General features: G+C 35.5%; 1 pseudogene; it reads left to right on the top strand.

Annotated features, from left to right (window-relative positions):
• Positions 1-27: 27 nt before the first annotated feature.
• Positions 28-4,045, top strand: LOC132095667 (ADP/ATP translocase 1-like; annotated as a pseudogene).
• The last annotated feature ends 16,381 nt before the right edge of the window (positions 4,046-20,426 follow it).

Below are 20,426 nucleotides of genomic sequence, written 5' to 3'. Positions count from 1 at the left end.
TCTTGTCTTTAGCTTTTATTGGGAGGAATGGGGTTTGTAGTCCTATAGGGAATAAATTCAACAGCAGTATTTCATAATGAAGTGTTTTAAGTGAAAAGCCTAAGTGTACAAAGGTACTGATAATTCAGCACTGGTTTTGTATGTTGGTTTATAGTTAAAATCTCTTAGATTGGAATAATATGATATGATACGTAATCAATAAGAATTTTAACTAACATGATATAATGGACAATTCATTATTAAGTTATTAATTAATTTATATATCATGTCATTAAAATGTAAGTTCTGTGTTGTACACAGACTGTATGGTTGTACACAGCGTCTTTACACACTAGTAGTTCGGGAGCAAATATCGCGAGAAACCTCGAGAGTTAGCGCAGTGCTTCTGTCGACACGTTCAGTATATCGTGTTTATAATGCACTAAGGTTAAGTATCGCCATGGCTGATGCCTGATTTCCAAAACTGCAGTCGCGCCGATAGAGCGAGTCAAACTGCTGCTGCAGGTGAGATTCATCATCTCGACTTCTCTTCACTCATTCTGCCGTGATGCATGCTAATTTATAAACCTTTTTTTCTCTTATTTAATAATAACCACAAAGGAATGTATTTTTTGAATTTATTTTATTGGCTATATAGGTGGTACCTCACTCTGTCCTTCAGATACCATACTTGAGTTGTCGGTCTGCAACATCCTTATCCTTGAAGGATGTCAACTTTTAAATGGTCTTTTTAATGACCAGTTTGTATTTTGGCATTCTTAAACGTGGATCTTAATTTATAGATTTTAGTAACCCAAATGTACCGTATTTTAAGGCCAAACCGTGAATTTCAAGCAGCTTGCTCCTTGCAGTCTGGTCTCCTGTTGCAGGCCCATACTACATGCATTTGGGCTGATTTTTGCCAAGAAATATAAAATCAGAAGAAAATCATGTCAGAACTATATGCTACCATACAAACGATTTTTTTAATGTTTTTGTAAGAAGTCTTTTAGGCTCACCAATGGATCAGCATTTATTTGATTTAAAATACAGTTAAAACAGTAATTCTGTGAAATATTATTATAATTCAAAGTGTTTTCTGATTTAATATATTTAATTTAGCCTATTCCTGTGATAGCAAGGCTGAATTTACTGCAGTCATTAACAATCTTATGTCACATGATCCTTCAGTAATCATACTAATATGCTGATTTTCTGCTGGAGAAGCGTTTCATATTATTATCAAAGTTGAAAACATATTTCTGTGGAAACTGTGATATGCTAGGCTACTGTTCATTCATTTGGGGTTAGTAGATTTAGCAGATTTAACTGATCAAAAGTGATATTGATGATATTTGTAATGTTAACAAACACTTCTGTTTCAAATAAATGCTCTTCTTTCGAACTTCCTATGCGTCAAAGAATATAAGGAACATTTATTAAGGTTTCCATAAAAATATTAAGCAGCGCAGCGGTTGTCAGCATTGATAATAAGAAATGTTTCTTGAGCAGCAAATCAGCATATTAAAATAATATCTGAAGGATCATGAGACACTGAAAACAGAAATAATCACTGCTTGAAATACAGCTTCAGCATCATCATCACAGAAATAAATAGCATTAATTAGAAATTGTTTTTTATGAACTGCTAAAAAAGGTTATTTTAAATGGTAATAGAATTTCACAGTTTTCTGTATTTGAAATATTCCTCAAGGACAATCAAAAGACAATAAATAAATCCAGATATCATGTATCTCACAGTCTTTTGTGTTTCATTTTATAGGTACAACATGCCAGCAAGCAGATCAATGCAGACAAACAATACAAAGGTATTATCGACTGGATTGTGAGGATTCCTAAGGAACAAGGCTTTGCTTCCTTTTGGCGTGGCAACCTAGCCAACGTCATTCGCTATTTCCCCACACAAGCCCTCAACTTTGCCTTCAAGGACAATTACAAACAGATATTCTTGGGTGGTGTTGATAAGCACACGCAGTTCTGGCGATACTTCGCCGGTAACTTGGCCTCCGGTGGAGCTGCAGGAGCCACTTCCCTCTGCTTTGTCTACCCCCTGGATTTCACTTGAACCCGCTTGGCTGCAGATGTCGGCAAAGCCAGCAGCACCAGAGAGTTCAATGGGCTGGCCCACTGTCTGGCCAAAATCTTTAGGTCAGACGGGTTGCGGGGTCTGTAACAGGGCTTCAACGTCTTTGTCCAGGGCATCATTATTTACAGGGCTGCCTACTTCGGAATCTATGAAACTGCTAAAGGTAATAGGTTTGTGCTTCAGATGATGTGATTTGCAGGGTTAGGTGCTATTCTGGATTGATTTGAGTCTGCCTTTCAAACTCATTTCTTGAATTTGAAATCATTTGAATAAAAACCGGTAAAAAACCGAATTCAGACTTAAATTTTGAATGTTTTGAAGTAGGATTTTAAAATTAGAAAAAAATAATTAAGCTTTTATTAGAAAAGCAAATACTTACTATGAATCTTAGACTGACAAAGCCTTGTTTGAAAAAGGGTGGTTTTAGTGTTATAGTATTTATTCATAATTTGAATTAGTACTTTAAAAAAAAAAAATAATAATAAAAAAACTCTCAGTATAAATAACATTGGTTTTACTAGAAAAGCAGATGCAAACTTTAAACCTTGGCTGGAAAAAGCCTTGTTTGAAAATGTTAAATTAGTATTATATTATATTATATTATATTATATTATATTATTATATTATATTATATTATATTATATTATATTATATTATATTATATTATATTATATTATATTAATATTTTAAATGAGCTTTTTATTAATTTAAATGAGTATTTATTAACATTTTGAGTTAGTTTTTCTTTTTATATTTTCAGTTTCCATTTAGCTTTATTTTTTTTTTTTTTAAGTTTTACATTTACATTTACATTTATTCATTTAGCAGAAACTTTTATCCAAAGCAACTAACAAAAATGTTCTGGAAAGTGCTTTTGTGCGATGGTACCATGATGCATCGCTTTACTCATAGATCTCAGATTTCTGGAGGGGATGTAGAGTCTCAAATGTGAATAGAAGTAGGCGGGTGCAGTTTTAGTAATTTTAGAACTTTAGATTAACTTCAGTTTCCAATTTGTATTTTATTTCAGCTTTATTTCAGTGAATGGAAACTATTTGTAATGGATTTACTTAATAATAACAACACTGTTTTAAAATGTTGAAAAAGAAAAGTTTAGATACCTGAAATTTTACCTTTAAAAAATAGTATTGTAATGGATTTACTTAATAATAACAACACTGTTTTTAAAAAATTGTATTTAGTTTATACGTCATCATATTTTTTGGGGACTGGGGTGAAAGATCACTTCGTTTCCCAGAATGCATTACCTGTGTTTTACTGTTACAATTCAGTATTCAGAATTGCTACTCCTCTTTCTGTCATTCTAATTTAACTTGTGATATGGCCAGTTCAAGTCAATATCTTCAAATCTTCATATACACTAAGAAACATGCATGAATAATTGTGTGTGTTGCTGTGCAGGCATGCTTCCTGACCCAAAGAACACCCATTTTGTGGTCAGCTGGATGATTGCACAAACCGTGACAGCAGTGGCTGGTGTGGTGTCCTATCCATTTGACACTGTGCGGCGTCGCATGATGATGCAGTCCGGCCGCAAAGGAGGTACACAACAGACATAATCAAACATATGCACTGTTCTCCATCAAGTGTGAATTTGTTGCAACTGAGGCCTTTGTCTTTTGTTTTCCCAGTGGATATTATGTACACTGGAACCCTTGACTGCTGGGGAAAGATCGCTTGTGATGAGGGTGGAAAAGCTTTCTTCAAAGGGGCTCTGTCTAATGTATTCAGAGGAATGGGGGGCACATTTGTGCTCGTGGTTTATGATGAATTCAAGAAGTTTGTTTAAAAAATATGTGCTAAAAGATATTTGTCAAGCTTTAACCAAACCCTCTCCACTCCGCACAGATGTGGTCTTGGTTAAAATGTGCTAGATGCCAAAAGCAATTACCCCGTATTTTTCGAACTATAAGTCGCACTTAAGTATAGTCCAATAAACTTAATGACGAGGAAAAAAAAACATATATAAGTCACACTGGACTATAAGTCGCATTTATTTAGAACCAAGAACCAAGAGAAAACATTACCGTCTACAGCCGCGAGAGGGCGCTATATGCTGCTCAGTGTAGACTACAGGAGAACTGAGCAGCATAGAGCGCCCTCTCTCGACTGTAGACGGTAATGTTTTCTCTTGGGTTCATTTCTCTTGGTTCATGTCAAATTAATTTTGATAAATAAGTCGCACCTGACTATAAGAAGCAGGACCAGCCAAACTATGAAAAAAGTGCGACTTATAGTCCGGAAAATACGGTAATATAGATATATGCATGCATGTATGTATGTATGTATTAGTGATGCGCGGGTCAGGGTTTTTTCCAACCCGCGGGTCCCGCTTTCATGAAATTATTTGGCCCGCCCCGCAAATAAAGTAAAATTTCTTGACCCGCCCCGACCCGCCCTGCGCATCGGGGACATCACGGAAGTTACTTTGCTACTTAGACCTTAGTATCGTAACCTAACCTTATCAATATAGGCTATAAGTAATTGCACTATGATGGTTTGTTCGTGAACATATCTTTTAGGTGAACGAATCATTCTCGTTTACGTAATCCACTGACCATAGACGGTAAAAGACTCATTTCTCATCCCTCCACAGCAGCGCTGTGAACGCAGCTCGTGAACAGCTCTGTGAACTGTTTCATCCTGTCAAAAAGATTTACTCAAGATGTGACGGAGCATGTGACTTGTTGAATGTAGTGAACGAATACGATCTTCTCGTAGGTGAAAGATTTGAATGAACTGATACATCTCGTTCATGAATGAAATGAATGAGAGTATACAGGGTCAGTCGGCCAAGCATGTAAATATCGATCAGAAATCATCAGATACAAAGCGCAGTTATTGGTGCACATACGCTTGTTTTCATATTTGCAATACAGAACATAACTCCACGTTTAATCCCCGATAAAACCTTGTGCTTTGTTAATCTGAACAATTTATTTAGACTATTTATTTAATGCGATCATCATAAAGCCAAATCAGTTTTTGTCACAAGTAAAAACGTTCGTTGATTTAAGACATAACACATAAAACACTCTTTTTTGCCAACTGCTGGCGTATTTGTGTAATATGAAGAAATAGTCACTGAACAAATCAGTGAATGAATCATTTTGGTGAACGAACTGAAAATCAACGAATCTCTTGAAAGATTCAAAATTTCCACCACTAAATTCCATGAAACATAAATGGATTTTTAAAAATTTTGTTTTTAGTGGCCCGCCCCAACCCACCCCGCAATAATGTGCCAATTTCTTAACCCGCCCCAACCCGGCCCGCGGGTTATGAGGTGACCCGCGCATCACTAGTATGTATGTATGTATGTGTGTGTATATATATATATATATATATATATATATATATATATATATTATTCATCAGATATGTGTTAAATTGTTAAGATTTGATAGCAAATATTTTTATTTTGTTAAAAAAGATTTATATTTTGAATAAATCCTGTTCTTTGGCAACAAAACTTGCCAACATTGGTATTTTTTATAATTAATCAGCATATTAAAATGATTTCTTAAGAATCATGCGACACTTCATATTAGAGTAATGGCTGATATAAACTCAGCTTTGCGTCAGAAATAAATTAGATTTTAAAGGATATTAAAATAGAAACCATTATTTTATATTGTAATAACTTTTTTTTTTTTTGTATTCTTGATCAAATAAACAGTATAAGTCTTTTTGGGTGTACATGAGTTTATTGATTTTATCTATAATATTGCTTCACAAATCTTAGCCATAAATACCATGCAATACCACAACACCTCCTCAAGATGGCACAATGGCATTTTCTCCTGCATTTATTCAGTACCATGTTCTTGTAGTCGCTCAGCACAGTTTTTTCCGTTCTTCTAGCCAAGGTCTGTGGTAACAAGGGTATACAATATCACTCTTAAGAAAAAAATGTGGAGTTCAAACACACAGAATAACATTCAACACTTTAAACGTTTTCTCAAGTTGGGCTTGAAAAACCAACTGAGAGCTGGTGTCCAATGGAATCATAGATGTATTAAATATGACTCTTTAATTCGCAACAGATTTGCCCTCTATGTGTCTAAGCAGTGAAAAAGAGCCTAGAAAAGTGTTCCAGCAGAGAATGTGTGGCTTTCACAGTCAGACCTCGTGTGACACGAAAAGTGTATTTCCATGATTTCTCTTTTTGGAAGTCCGCTTAAGAATTTTCCATCTTGGATAATGAGGGAAGTCATATTTTCATGCTCATTTTCTTGTCAGTCTCAGTGTTTGGTTGCGTCAGGCTGGTCTTGATGAAGTAGATCCCGCTTTTAGAAGTAGAAATGTGAGGGCAAGTAAGGAAGGACACTGTGAGTTCATTAATGACACTGAAACTTCATACCATTTTTAGCATGTAGAGCTATTATAATCTTATTCCACACTATATGGAGATAAATTCTGTAAGTGTTTGAACACCAAGAATGCTTGTAAATTCAATAAAAGTAAATAGCCTACCCTATATGCTTTCATGATTTTCATTTATAATTATTTGTGACCCTGGACCACAAAACCAGTTGCTGGGGGAATTTTGTAGCAATAGCCAAAAATACATTGTATGGGTCAAATGATTGTTTCTTATTTTATGCCAAAAATCATTAGGATATTAAGTAAAGATATCGTTCCATGGAGATATTCTGTATTTCCTACTGTAAATATATAAAAACTTCATTTTTGATTTGTAATATGAATTGCTACAGACTTCATTTGGACAGGTGATTTTCTCAGTATTTAGATTCATTATTATTATTATTTAGAATGCAAACAGCATTCAACCAAAATGTATTTTTGTTAGAATTTTATTATTCATAATAAACTTTTCATAAACGCATTTTACACTAGACACTGTAGGGTGGATTCAGGTAAAGTGGGCCATTTAAGTTTGATTGTACTGTGCTCAAAGGGTTTGCACTTTCAGAGCGTAACAAAGGTTCTTAATTTAAAGGGACACTATTCCTCTAAATGATAAAATCATTTTGGTTGATGCAATATGACACTGGTGGGAGTGGCCATACCTGAGAGGAGGACTGTGTCATGGTGAAAGGTACAAAACCCTTCAACATAAGACATTTCTAAATTATAAGGTTAAGTAAAAAAAAAAAATTCATGCTGTTTTTGTTTTCATACAGTTAACAGTATAAAATGCTACGAACAAAATGTTTAAAAATCTGTTATAGCTTTCTTGTAAGGTGTTGAAATATTGCTGAATTAGCTGAAATTAGCAGAATGTGTAAGATAAAGTGGGCCAATGAGATTCGAGTAAACTGGGCTGACATTTAACCCTCAGTGATTATACTCAAATTCATAAATTTTTTATTGAAATTGGTTATTTTATAGTTGACATGTAATTTACCTTTTTAATAAACAGATGTGAGTCAGCAATCAGGAAATTAATGTAATAGATTGAGGAACGGAAAGAGAATCGAAAGGAAGTCAATGCATGAAGTTCAATCTGTGGAGTGAAGAAAGGATGAGAGTAGCAAAATGTAGAAGCAGAATATAAGGCTTTAAAATATGGACATATTTAAAGTTAATTTAAACTCTTTAGAGAAAATATAGAAAAACACAAGCGATTCCGGTTCCATTTAAATAACCTGTGATTATGTTTTCACTATTTTACCTTCATTGAATGTAGTTTTGCTGGAAGGTAGTAAATAACACTGAGTATGTCCATCAATCACATGTGCTTCAGAGTTGATGACATTCAATAACATTTTGCTTTTCTAGCAGGAATAAGCCTGTTGGCCAAATAGTCCCTTGAGGACTGACACACTTAAATCTACATTTCCCTAAATTAATGAAATATTAACTGTTATACTTATAACCATGTATACAAACACTCCATAAAGCCCCTTTTACAAATAATAAATAATGCAGTCAGGAGATGGTGTGATGCAATGAGTAGTTTTCACATTTTTAAACATTAAATGCATGAAAATAAATATTTTCCATCACTTTATCACTCTTGAAATGGCCTGTACACTAAACAATCTAACTCTAATACTCAGTGTAAGCTTGTTATAAGCGAGATAATAGGCCTAGCCTATACAGTCAGTCTGACATTAGCGAATTGTCAATACAATACATTATTCTTGTAGGCCTTTATTACCTAAAATATCGCTATGCTACATTTCTGACAATATTATATACTAACAGAGCAACCTTCACTTAAACTTAGTATTTTGTTTGTAATAAGCATCCATACATGGCAATAATGGGTGAGTAAAAACAGCAAAACGATTGTCTTCCTCGGCTAGAGCATTTCAAAGCCTCTGTAATCAAGCTGAACTACAATCTTAAGCACAGCTGGACACAGTCTATGATTTTGTTTACTAGTATCAACAGACAGACTTTGTGAGTCTTTATAATGAAAACCATGAAAGTCAATCAACTGGCAGAGATCAGAGGGCAATGTAATTTACCAAAATGGCCATAATACAAAGCAATCTTCTGTAATGTGAACTGCCTCGTCTGACTCCAAGCATACTGTACATGTCAGATAAATATTAAGTAATTTTCTTCAAATGCAACCTTGACAGGGGTTTGGACTTTTCCAGCCTGCAAGTAATTAGGCTATTATACACTATAGCACTATAGTGTTAAGTGCTTTGATATTAAAATGACTGGTTTAAAACCATTAACTTTCTTCAGATAACAGGAAATGTACAATTGTTTCCACATGTTGATACTTTGTAAAACTATGTGTTCATTGACAACCTGAATATGAAATTAAAACATTAGCTGTGTTATCCTTGTATGAATCAGATCATTCTTATACATACATTTTCACTGGAATTGGTTGAAAATCCAAATACTTGCACTTTATTTTTATTACTAAACAATAAAAAATGATGCTTGGGCTTTTATATTTCTGTCCTGAATTTACAACTATGAAGTAGTTGCAAGGAGTCCACTTGATGGCACTGTTGAAATGAAAATGAAACAGTAATGGATGTGAGAAGTAAGATGAACTGCTAGAGGAAACAGGTCGAGAAGAATCATAACAAACATGAACTTTCAATATATTCTTACCATTGGAAAGCATGCAATGTTTTCTCTTTATATTTGTTTTGTTTGTTTGCATTTGTAAAAATACATTCTGAAATAATGCACAGTTCCAAGAAATTCTAAAGGCATTTTGACTTAACTTGTGAAAAAAAGCCAAACTTCTGCCTTTGACGAATATCACAGCTAAAGCACAGTTAAACGTAATGCAGTGATTGTGTTCTGGTATATTAAATGTGACTGCACTGAGGTATTCGGTAGATCCAAGGTTTGTTGTGGTCAAAATCCCATGTGCTCTGGCAGCAGCCTCGGTCAGTCAATCCATGAGCACATACTCATTGAGGTGTGGACTGTGAGAAGTGAAATATTTCATGACAGGGCTTTCATCCAGACCTCTGATGACTCTTTGTTGTTATTTCTGAGTTGTCCCAGTGGACCACTCTTACCTTGCAGTCTGCTGGCTGCACCTCATAAACACACACATACATACACTCACTGTTCGCTTCAGATGTCTTGCATGTCATGTTCTCTGTCATGTCACGCACCTTTATACTCTTTCATTCTGTTTGAGAAAAAAACACACACACACACACACACCAACACAAACAGCAGCAGCATGTATCTAAGGATGTTGTGTCCTTCATTTTATGTTTGTTTAAAATATACACTTTTCTTGTTAGGAGATAGACTTTTCTTGTTAGTAAGTTTAGGAATATTTTGACCTAGACAGTCATTTATTTAACATTATGTGTATTATTATCATTTTAAAATTATATATATATATATATATATATATATATATATATATATATATATATATATATATATAATAAATCCACATTTTAATATAATATTTAGGTCCTCTATTTTATCTTGTTTTTATTCTTTTTTAATAGTGTGATGTGTGAAATAATAATAATAATAATAATAAAAGGCAACATGTATTTTTTTTTTTAAATTTAAAGTCTTGACATTTGCCAAGTAAGGTAATCCATACTTGGAATTGGTGCTTTGCATTTAACCCATCCAAGTGCTCACACACAGCAGTGAGAAGTGAACACACACACACCCAGGGCAGTGGGCAGCTATTGCTCCAGCACCCAGGGAGCAATTGGGGGTTTAGTGTCTTGCTCAAGGGCACTTTAGCCATAGGTATTGAGTCTGGAAGAGAGCACTGTTCATTCACTCCCCTCACCTACAACTCCTGCCAGCACCAAGACTCGAACCTGTGACCTTCAGGTTAAAAGTCCAACTCTCTAACCATTAGACCACAAGTTTATAAGGGTGTTGTGTTTTTAAGTTTATATTATTTTTTTAAATTAAGGATTTTGTTAATTTTTTTACTTCTAGACTAAATAATTGTCCATTTATTAATTATTATTATATTAATTAAAAAAAATTGCAGATTTTTAAATAATAGTGAGGTCCTTTATTTTATCTTGGATTTATTGTTTATTAATTTTGTAACCCACAAACTGTGAAATATTAAAATAAAGTAAAAAAAATAAAAAAATAAAAAGAACTAAACACTGAAAGCAAAAAATAAAGTATTTCCATAAAATAGATGAGAGAAAAAAAGAAACATACATACATATACACTAATGTACATATTATTATTATTATTTACAAGAACTATGCGGAAAGGTACTCAAGTCAGGCTGATACTGCTCTGAGAAATGGAGAGAAGTCTGACATGTACAGTGCCTTCCTTGTGCCTCAAAGGAACTAGTGGTTAGTGTGGTTAGTTTACAGCTGCTTTTGTTGTGTACACTTGCAAAATGTCAGTGATGAGCAAACCTGATAACTGACTAAAAGTAGGTTTGGAAACTGATCAGTACTGTTACATTGATGATGTTAATGAACATTTAGGGCCCTATCATTCATCCGGCACAATGCAGAGCAATGCGCAGCATCGTCACAAGTGTATTTTGCTAGTTTCAGCTAGACGCCATTATCATATTCACATACTGCACCACGTTGTTTAAATAGTAAATGCATTTGTGCCAATTTGTGCACCCATGGGAATGCTGGTCTGAAAATAAGGTGTGTCCAGGCGCATTGTTGGGGCGTTGCTATTTTGAGGTAACTTTGACCAACAGAAACCTGGTCTAAAGTCAATGGCACAATATTTTTTTGTTATTTAAAGAGCGCATAATGTACGCCTATGGGCGCTCCGCATAAAACACAGACAGGGACTCGCAACAGCACACAAACATGGCAAATATTAAAATGGAAAGGATTACAATGTAAAAGATTTTTATTGTGTATTATTGTCAGGGGCCTTTGGTGGAATCCGGCTTGTCCTGTAGATGGTCTGCTCACGTGCTTTAACCTCACACATGAGCAGATCCGTTTCTTCTCTGAAGAAGCATACAGTCTTTGTTCTTGGAAATTAAGCCATGTAAATAGTGAGTCCGCCATGGTGCAAGCGCAACTGGCTCTTAAAAAAAATGGGAGATGTGCCATGCACTTCAGATCATGCGCTTAGGTTATTAAAATAGGGACCTTAATCTGAATATTCATGGGATTCTGCAGGTTTGCTAATGCAGATGCATTGTATGTCTTGTAAATCTCAAATTGTGGTTAGCTGTATTCAAAGCAATGGTAGATCAGAAAGTGTGCCATCTCTTGTAGTGAAACTACTCTGCACTGTTGACATTGACCTTTTAGTTGACCTTTACTGTGGCCTTGACTCAAACAAACTGCCACTGATCATCACCCGCTGTCATGTTGACTTTCAAAAGCTGTTTGTTTGATTGTAGGTAAGTCAGGTCAAAGCAAACAAAACAACTGTCGCTTTTCTTTTCCACCGTTTGTTGCAGTGGCTTATTGGCCCTGACGTGTTCAAGTGCCTCTGTTCAAGACCAGTGTTTGACGACGGTCACATATCACAGAGCTCCACTTTTGAAGCGTAAATAGGTGACCCTCCACCTCAGTCCCACATCTCCCTCTTCTTCTCTCTAGCAACAATAACAATCAATGCTTCAACATCTGAAGGTTCTGAAGAACAACTTATAAATCATATGCATCCCCTGCTGGTCTCTTGGCGGCCAAGTTGACTTTACTGAAGCGTTTCTTTGATCCTGCACTGCTTTGATTCACTTTTCTCTCACCCTTTTAGCTAAACATATCATTGGAATTTCGCTCTTTGTTCCTGACAGGTCTCGTCTTAGCTCGGTTTCTCTGCAGACACGCAGCCCTTCCCAGAGGGGGAAAACTGCTCTGCAGCCCAGACGGAATCGAGTGCTGCTCAAAAATTTATCCTCATCTTTTGAATTGACGCTCTCTTTTCCCCTTCACTCCTTAGCTTGACATATCCATTCTCTCTGTGGCACAATTGAAATGACAAGGTTGGTGTGGTCATTGTCATTCACCGCTTCATAAATGCTGAGCTCTAATCTCATTAATCTGTATTACAAGTGGAGATCTTGAAGGAACAGTGGGATGCAGTTCTTTTCTGAAACTATGGTCCTGTATACATGCATGGTCTGTTAAGACAGTATTTATGATGTCATAGACTTCAAGGATGTATACATGTACAATATAAAAGGATTGATGAATGAATGAATATTTATGAATATGTAGTACACTGTAAAAAAAAATCTGTGGCATTTACAGTAAAATACCAGCAGCTGTGGTTGCCAGACCTTCACCGTAAAAAAATAAAAATAAAAATGGTAGAAACATTTTAGGTTTTACAGACTTAACTTCAATTCACAATAAAATACTTTATTTCATTAACTTAAATATTAATAAACCAACATATTGAAGTACCAATATCTATTTTGAACCCAAATCCACTGATAACCACCAAAAGCACATCACAAACAACTTTTATATGAGCAATATTTATATATAGAATGTGCACAGTATCATTCACATAAACACTAATCATTGTATAGTGTAGTATAATGAAAATTCCAAATTAACGTTTAATTATTTTGCCCTTACATTTTTTTTAAATATGTTCTCTCGACCTGATCAAAACCCATTAGATAGAGTGGCACATATGGGGATGTACTTTTCAGAAATGTAAATTTTATATACATTTTTCAACATATATAAACATTAAAAATGTTTTTTTCCCCTCTAATTTACCCAGTAAAACAAATAATAGAAAAATACAATAAAAGATAAAAATAAATAAATTATCCAATAAAAAAAAAGAGTGAACTCTTTGAACTTTAGAGACCTGAAGCGTTTTGTGCAGTATCAACCTGGGGTTGCGTTTCCCTAAAGCTACTATGGTTGCAAGTTACATCGTTACATATAATTCAACGGAACTTGCGATCATAGTTATCTAGCAATGCTTTTGGGAAACTACCTGATTCTTATATGTTTAGTATGCTTTTTGAGAACAGAGCCTGCGGATTTGTTTGAATTAATTTTATTAAAAAGATTTTATTTTTTTCTGGACAAGGTAAGAGGGTAAATAACTCACCAACTCACTTGCTTTTTTGCCTTTGAAATATATATTATGTGTGCAAAAACATTATCTTTATCTATTCCAAAACAGTTGCTCCAGGCTCATAAATGTGACTGTTCACAGGTAACACTTCCCATGCATCTGCTTTTGTGTGATCATTAATGTTCAACATCTGATTTGTGCAATCCATGATAAAGAAATGATTTTACTGCATCTATTTTATTAAGTCTTCTATGACTTGAACATAAAGATGATTGTCAAGCTGCTTGTAAGGTTTTGTTAATGACAAAGTGATGTGACTCATATAACTTTTTAAAATTACAGTTTTTAAAATGACCAAAATTGAGAACAGATGTGTGCAGCTGAATATTATCTCTTGATGCTGATGTTTTAGAGATTATTTTTAATTGTAAAAATGGATAGTTAAATATGCAGTATTTTTACATAACACATTTTTTTCATGTGTGGCACAGTCACAATACCATCTTGTGGTCAGATGTTGTGATTGCTTATTACAGAAGACTAGTAAGCATCATAGTGTTGAAGGTTTTAAAGATAGTCGCAAAAAGAATTCAGTAAAAGAAAAATAGTAAGTGAAGTGTTCTAGCCTGGTTATCTCTTTGACCCTTGTTCTCTTCTCCCCTCTATGTGTGGTTGGATCTACATCTGCTCTTGAACTCTACGTTATCGAGAGTTTGTGGTTAGACTTTCTAATAATCTGCTCTTGTCTTCGTTTAAAAAAAGCATTAGTACATTTTTTACCATGGGAAAATACCAAATATGGAGAGATAAAACTGTAGGGGAAAAGATCCAGCATATAAATGATAGAGTTGATTAAAGATGTTTAAAGCAAAACCACCGATGTGACAGAGTTAATGTCAAAGCCCTCCCTCATACTACACTAAACCATTCTAAGACAGAGTAAAAAGTGAGGTTGAGAGGATGGAAAGAAGTGGAGGAACAGCAGGGTTTGGTGATTCAGGTATAAATTGTGTCACCTTTTCCTCTGTGCTCTAGACCTCTTCATTGATAAGTAACTGAGAGAGGAGCTTATCGTGAACAGCCGGAGTGTGTATCACCTGGTAGTCCTTGCCTTGCCGTTTGCTCCTGGGTCTAATGCTGAGTAAAATAATAGTGGTGAGTATTTTTTTTTTTAAATCTTTATTACTTTAGCTCTCAATTGATAGAACAAATATTCTATATTTTTATATCTATCTATCAACCGCTAGAAAATTTTGTAGCTGAAGAGCATGAGAAAATACTTTTCAAAGCTATTATGACAGTAACATAAAAAGTCCCTTAGAAGAGCAATAAAAGATGTGCTTTCCCAATGTAAAGGTCATAGGTTTAATTTTTAGGAATGGAGCATATGACAAGCACATTCTTGTCAGTATACATTTAGACAAACATCTGATGATGATGATAAGCTTGCTGATAAGTAGCTGTGCATCATGGTGCATGAGCTGTCTGGAGAGCCACATCAAAAGGTCTGAGGAGGTGGCGGCATTCACATGAGCTGGTACATCCTGTATATGATTCAGATCTGAACACACTCATTAAGTAAAGCCCCACATTTTTGCAAATAATATTATTCATTCAGTAAATTTCATTCTGTAAACACATACTTTGAACATTTTTAAAACTATAATAATTAGGCCTATAACAATGACAGCGTGATTGAATATATTCTTGTTAATTCCGCTACTTGGCAAATAAATAAATACATGGACATGAAGTATTGATTTGAGATTAAATTATGCATTTTTTTCTGCTAGGAAAATATGGTCCTTTACAATGCACAAGCTGATCGCATGAGAAAAGTAACTTACTTTTGAATTGGCAATTTGCCATGAATTCGTACAATGTAATTCATGTAGGTCCACCTTTAAACCCAACTGTCAGTGATGCATAAGCAGATTGCAAGAAAACAAATTCATATGAATTAGCCACCAATTTGTTAAACAGTTAAAAACTGCCATGGAAGTGGCACAATTTACAGTAGGCTAATATTAGAAGTCCTCTGAAGTCATTTTCACCAAAAAATTATAATTGAGACAAGATAGTACCAGTTGCGTTTGTTTGAAACGAATGAGATACCCCTAGTGAAAAGTAAATATACTGAATTCTATTTAAAATATTTTTCTATACTATTTTTTCCACTAGGGACAAATGTAAAAAGAGCTTTGGTTTGCTGTATATTGTTGTCATGGACAATGGTGAATATTAGAAAAGTCATACCACTGGATGGCATGATTGACCAATCCAAATAATTACACATCTAGTGGTACATCCAGCTGGCAAAATAAACCCTGACACTGTGATCAGGACATTGATGCAAAATACTGAAGACCTCAGATTTCAATTTCAGTATCGATAAGCAAAATGCAAAATGGTACTAGTTGTGTTATTGAGAAACAAGGCCTGTTATTTGTTATCTGTTATTTAGCACTGCTAATTAATTATTGGGAAATATCAGACCACTGAATGCCAAAGACTGACCAGATTTTTCACTTTCTGCTGAATTTTGTATAGACCTACAGTACTCATAATTATTCTGGTCTTTTCAAGGTGAGACAATGGAAATTGACCCTGACCAGATTGTTTTTAAAGAGGTGGTTCAGTGTTTTTTTTTCTAGGCTTGATTGTATTTATGGGATGCAGTCTGTATTAAAGTTTTATTTTATTATTATTATTTTTTTTTTAAACGCATTATTTTTCACATAACATAATTTACGTTTATTCCACTACGCTCTGTCCCTTCTCTGAGAAATGCGCTAATAATTTCCTACTTTTATGAAGCCGCTCCCTCAGAAAAAGGCGTTGGGCTCTGATTGGTTAGCTATCCCAGTGTGTCGTGATTGGCTCAACCACCTCTAGTGCGAGTCTAAATGTCCCGCCCCTCACCTCAGCAGCATGTGCTCTGGTTGTACTGTAGACAACAGCATCGTTAATATCACTTATCAGTTTGAGCCCGATTTTATTGAAGATGATCGTGCAGAACCTGTGCAAGCACAGCTTTTAATGGTAGACCTATGTTTTTTGTTTGTTGTTATCTCATACTTTTAGATACGCTGTTATTTGTTGTCATGGATTTCTTTTCACGCTTCGACTTTAAAGTCACCTACCGACCAGGGTCCAAGAACTGTAAAGCGGGTCCATTATCCTGATTACACGACTCGTCACCTACTCTGAGAAGCACCAACGAAACTGTTATCACATCAACTCTGATTGTAGCACCAGTTCAATGTGACATTATCACCGAGATCACTGTACTAATGACCAAACTTAAGTGCCAGCTGATCTTCGACAACGGGTGTTCCATCTGGTACACGATTCCCCCATCTCAGGGCACCCCTGGGATCACAGCTTTAATCCAGCTGGTGTCCGAGCACTTCTGGTGGCCATCCCTACTGCCGGATATCATCAAATTTGTTCAATGCCTGGTCTGTAACATGTCCAAATACTTTCACCAACACCCCGCAGGTTTATTACAACCCCTCCCGTTCCTTAACGCCTATGGTCTCATATCGCAATTGACTTTGTAACTGATCTCCCCAACTCCAGAAATCACACAACAATTCTTACAGTCATCAACAGATTCTCCAAGGCCTGTCTACTCATACCCTTACCCAAACTGCGTACTGCCTTCAAAACCACCGAAGTCCTGTTGGAACAGGTCTACCATTTTTATGGCCTTTCTGAAGATACAGTTTCCGACCGAGGCCCCCAATTCACCTCTCAATTCTGGAAAGCTTTCTGCCAGCAACTCACCATCAACATCAGTCTCACCTCTGGCCACCATCCAGAGTCCAACGGCCAAGTTGAAAGACTCAACCAAGAAATTATTTTTATGCTCATACTGCCACCAGAATCAGAATGACTGAAGTGCTGCAGCATCTGGTCGACTGGGAAAGATATGGCCCAGAGGAAAGGTCCTGGGCCATTTCTTGGGCCTCCAGCTCAACCTGCACCTCTTCCTCGTGGAAGGCAGCGGCGTTGGTCTGCCCCTGGCATCTGGAGCCGCTCGCAGGGGAGGGGCTCTGTCATGAATCAGACTTCTCAGTGATTCAGTGAGAATGAATCAGTGGCTCTCTCTGATGGCCACCGGAGGACACCCTCACCTGAGTATTAACTTTCACCCTGGACTCCATTTCCCATAACCCCATGCTGGACTGATTACCTGCACAGGTGTTGCTCATCACTTGCCTATTTGACCAGCGTTCACACCCACACTCACTGCAAAGTCTTGTTTTGCCCCGGCTGACATTTCTGAATGTTTTCCCTACCATTCTGAGTTTATTCAGTGTATGACCCTGGACAGATTGACTTATCTGATTCTCTGCCGCCTACCCTTGTAATCTTGCCTTCTGGAACTATGATTATTTGCTGGTTGACATTCCCTTGACATTCCTGTCAATGTTGTTTGACCATTGCCTGTTGTTGATCTTGCTTTAGCAAATGGATCCACATGCTTCTGACCGATCACTACAACTTTAATTATACTTATTTAAATATACTTAATTTAATTATACTTACTTTATACATACACTACTGTGCAAAATTCTTAGGCACATTAATATTTTCATCCAAAATAATGGTGTTTGGCCAATTATTTATATCTTTTGCTGTAGTGTCAGTAGAAAACATCAGTTTACATTTCCAAACATTCATTTTGCCATTAATTTTAATAATAATCTAGTGGGATTTTTGAATGCACAAGCGGTCTGACATCAGCTGGAGATTGGATCTCACCATCATCGAATCTGTCTGTGATTACATGAAGAAACAGGTGAAACTGAGACAAACTAAATTAAGAAGAACTGTGGTCGTATCTCCAAGACGCTTGATGCTTGAAGAAACCTTTCTTCAAAGCTACATGAAAAACAATGTGCAAGTGTACCTGTACAACAGCTGTTTTAAATGCAAAGGTTGGTCACACCAAATATTGATTTGATTTAGTTAATAGAAGTTAATTGATAAACAAAATCCATTTATGACAATATTTTCATCCTTACTTTACAGCATATTTACACAAGTGCCTAGAACTTCTCACAGTACTGTAGCTTTGGAGACAGGTTTCCTAAAATATCTTGAAAACATTGGTACAGTTCTTCTGGATTTAGTTTGTCTCAGTTTCATCTGTTTCTTCATGTAATTACAGACAGATTCAATGTAGGTGAGATCAGATCTACATGTGAAGCACTGGCTGTTGTCAGACTTGCTTGTGCATTCAAAAATTTCACTAGATTATTATTAAAATTAATGGAAAAATTTATGTTTGGAAATTGATATTTCCTACTGACACACTACAGTAAAATATCTAAATAACTGTCTTAAAACCATTTTTGGGGTGAAAATACTAATGTGCCTAAGACTTTTGCACAGTACTGTACTTTACACATGACATTGTTGCAACTTGATAAAGAATGACCATACAGTCATTCACAGAACTGATTAAAGACTGGGACACACAGCACTCATTTTAACTAAATATCAGAGTGATTGACAGAGATACAGTAGAAACATTATGTGTTGTTTTGTATTAAATAATGACCCAGATCGTGAAATACATTTATTAGCCTTAGAGTAAGGGAAGCACAACTTAGGGAATGAGTGCACCCGAGGAGCGTATGAATGCTATGGATTTATTTTAAATATTTGTAATGGTCTTTAATGTTTTCCGTAGTTTTTTGGTGCTCCTTTTTCTTTTTTTTAACTATCGGTATAGGCACTGTTTAGGCACCAGCATCATTGTAAAAGTATCGATATGGCACTGGTATCTAAAAAACCCAATCGACACCCAACCCTTAAAGTAACTTGTTGTAGTCCCTAACAGCCATTTTTTGTAGGCATTAAACTGAAAGATCTCCGTTTGCACTGAACTTTCAGCTTTATAACTTTGCAGATATTGTTTATGCTTAAACAGCAACATTACACACTAACTAACATAAAAAAGTGAAATCGCAATGAACATGGAGGACCCCAGATAATAGTAATAAAATATCAACCCTTCATATTATGAAGCTGAAGTGCAGTATAAGAACCAGTGTGTCAAAGACACTTACACATTTGAGCTGCAGTAAGACTCACTTTTAGCACAAACCTGAGCAAGGACTGGAGCAAGTGGACAAAAGTGCAAAGTTGGGGAAACAATGAAGGTACCGTCTCTTTGTCTTTGAAATACCATGTGTTCGGGTTCAGGACCAGAGCCTGGTACAGTATAAGATATTTATGATCTCTTTACTAGCTTGTACTGAACTCTGAGCTATCATGGAGTTTTTGTGGTTCTTCTAATGTTACTTTTGTAGTTGTATTCTTCAAGTTTTGTTTGGATACGTCAAATGAAATATAGTAAAAGTATATATAAAAATAAGTAAATGATTACATGTATTCTTCTATGTGTGTAAAAAGCTTCACAAATAAACTAAACATTTTGCTCACAGGTGCTTGTATGGTAAAAGCAACCGCCTAAATATGGGTTTACATTTTGATAATTGTGTTGCCACTAACCGCCTTTCTTCTTGTCTGTTTTTTGACTCAACAGGGGTGAGTATTAACCAGCACTTCAGTTATTATAATATCCTTGACACTGTTTTTTTTATCAAATGTCTGAACGCTTTGACATTACTTGGTCTTGAAAGAGTTAGAAGACTGATCTTTCCTGAAGTGTGAGATCCCAGACATTTCTAAAATAAAATGATGGACACTGAACAGTCTCAGGTAAGGCCAATGCCATCCATAATATTAAATGCATTTATTTGAACGAATACACCTAAAGATCTTTTGTAGCTTTTACAGCTGAAAGAGAATTTACACTTTCAAACCATAGGATAAGATAAAGATAAGATAAAATATACTTTAATGTCCCCC

This window comes from Carassius carassius, chromosome 19 (genome assembly GCF_963082965.1).
Source record: "Carassius carassius chromosome 19, fCarCar2.1, whole genome shotgun sequence".
NCBI classification, from domain to species: Eukaryota; Metazoa; Chordata; class Actinopteri; order Cypriniformes; family Cyprinidae; genus Carassius; species Carassius carassius.
This window is presented reverse-complemented; position numbering and strand designations above follow the sequence as displayed.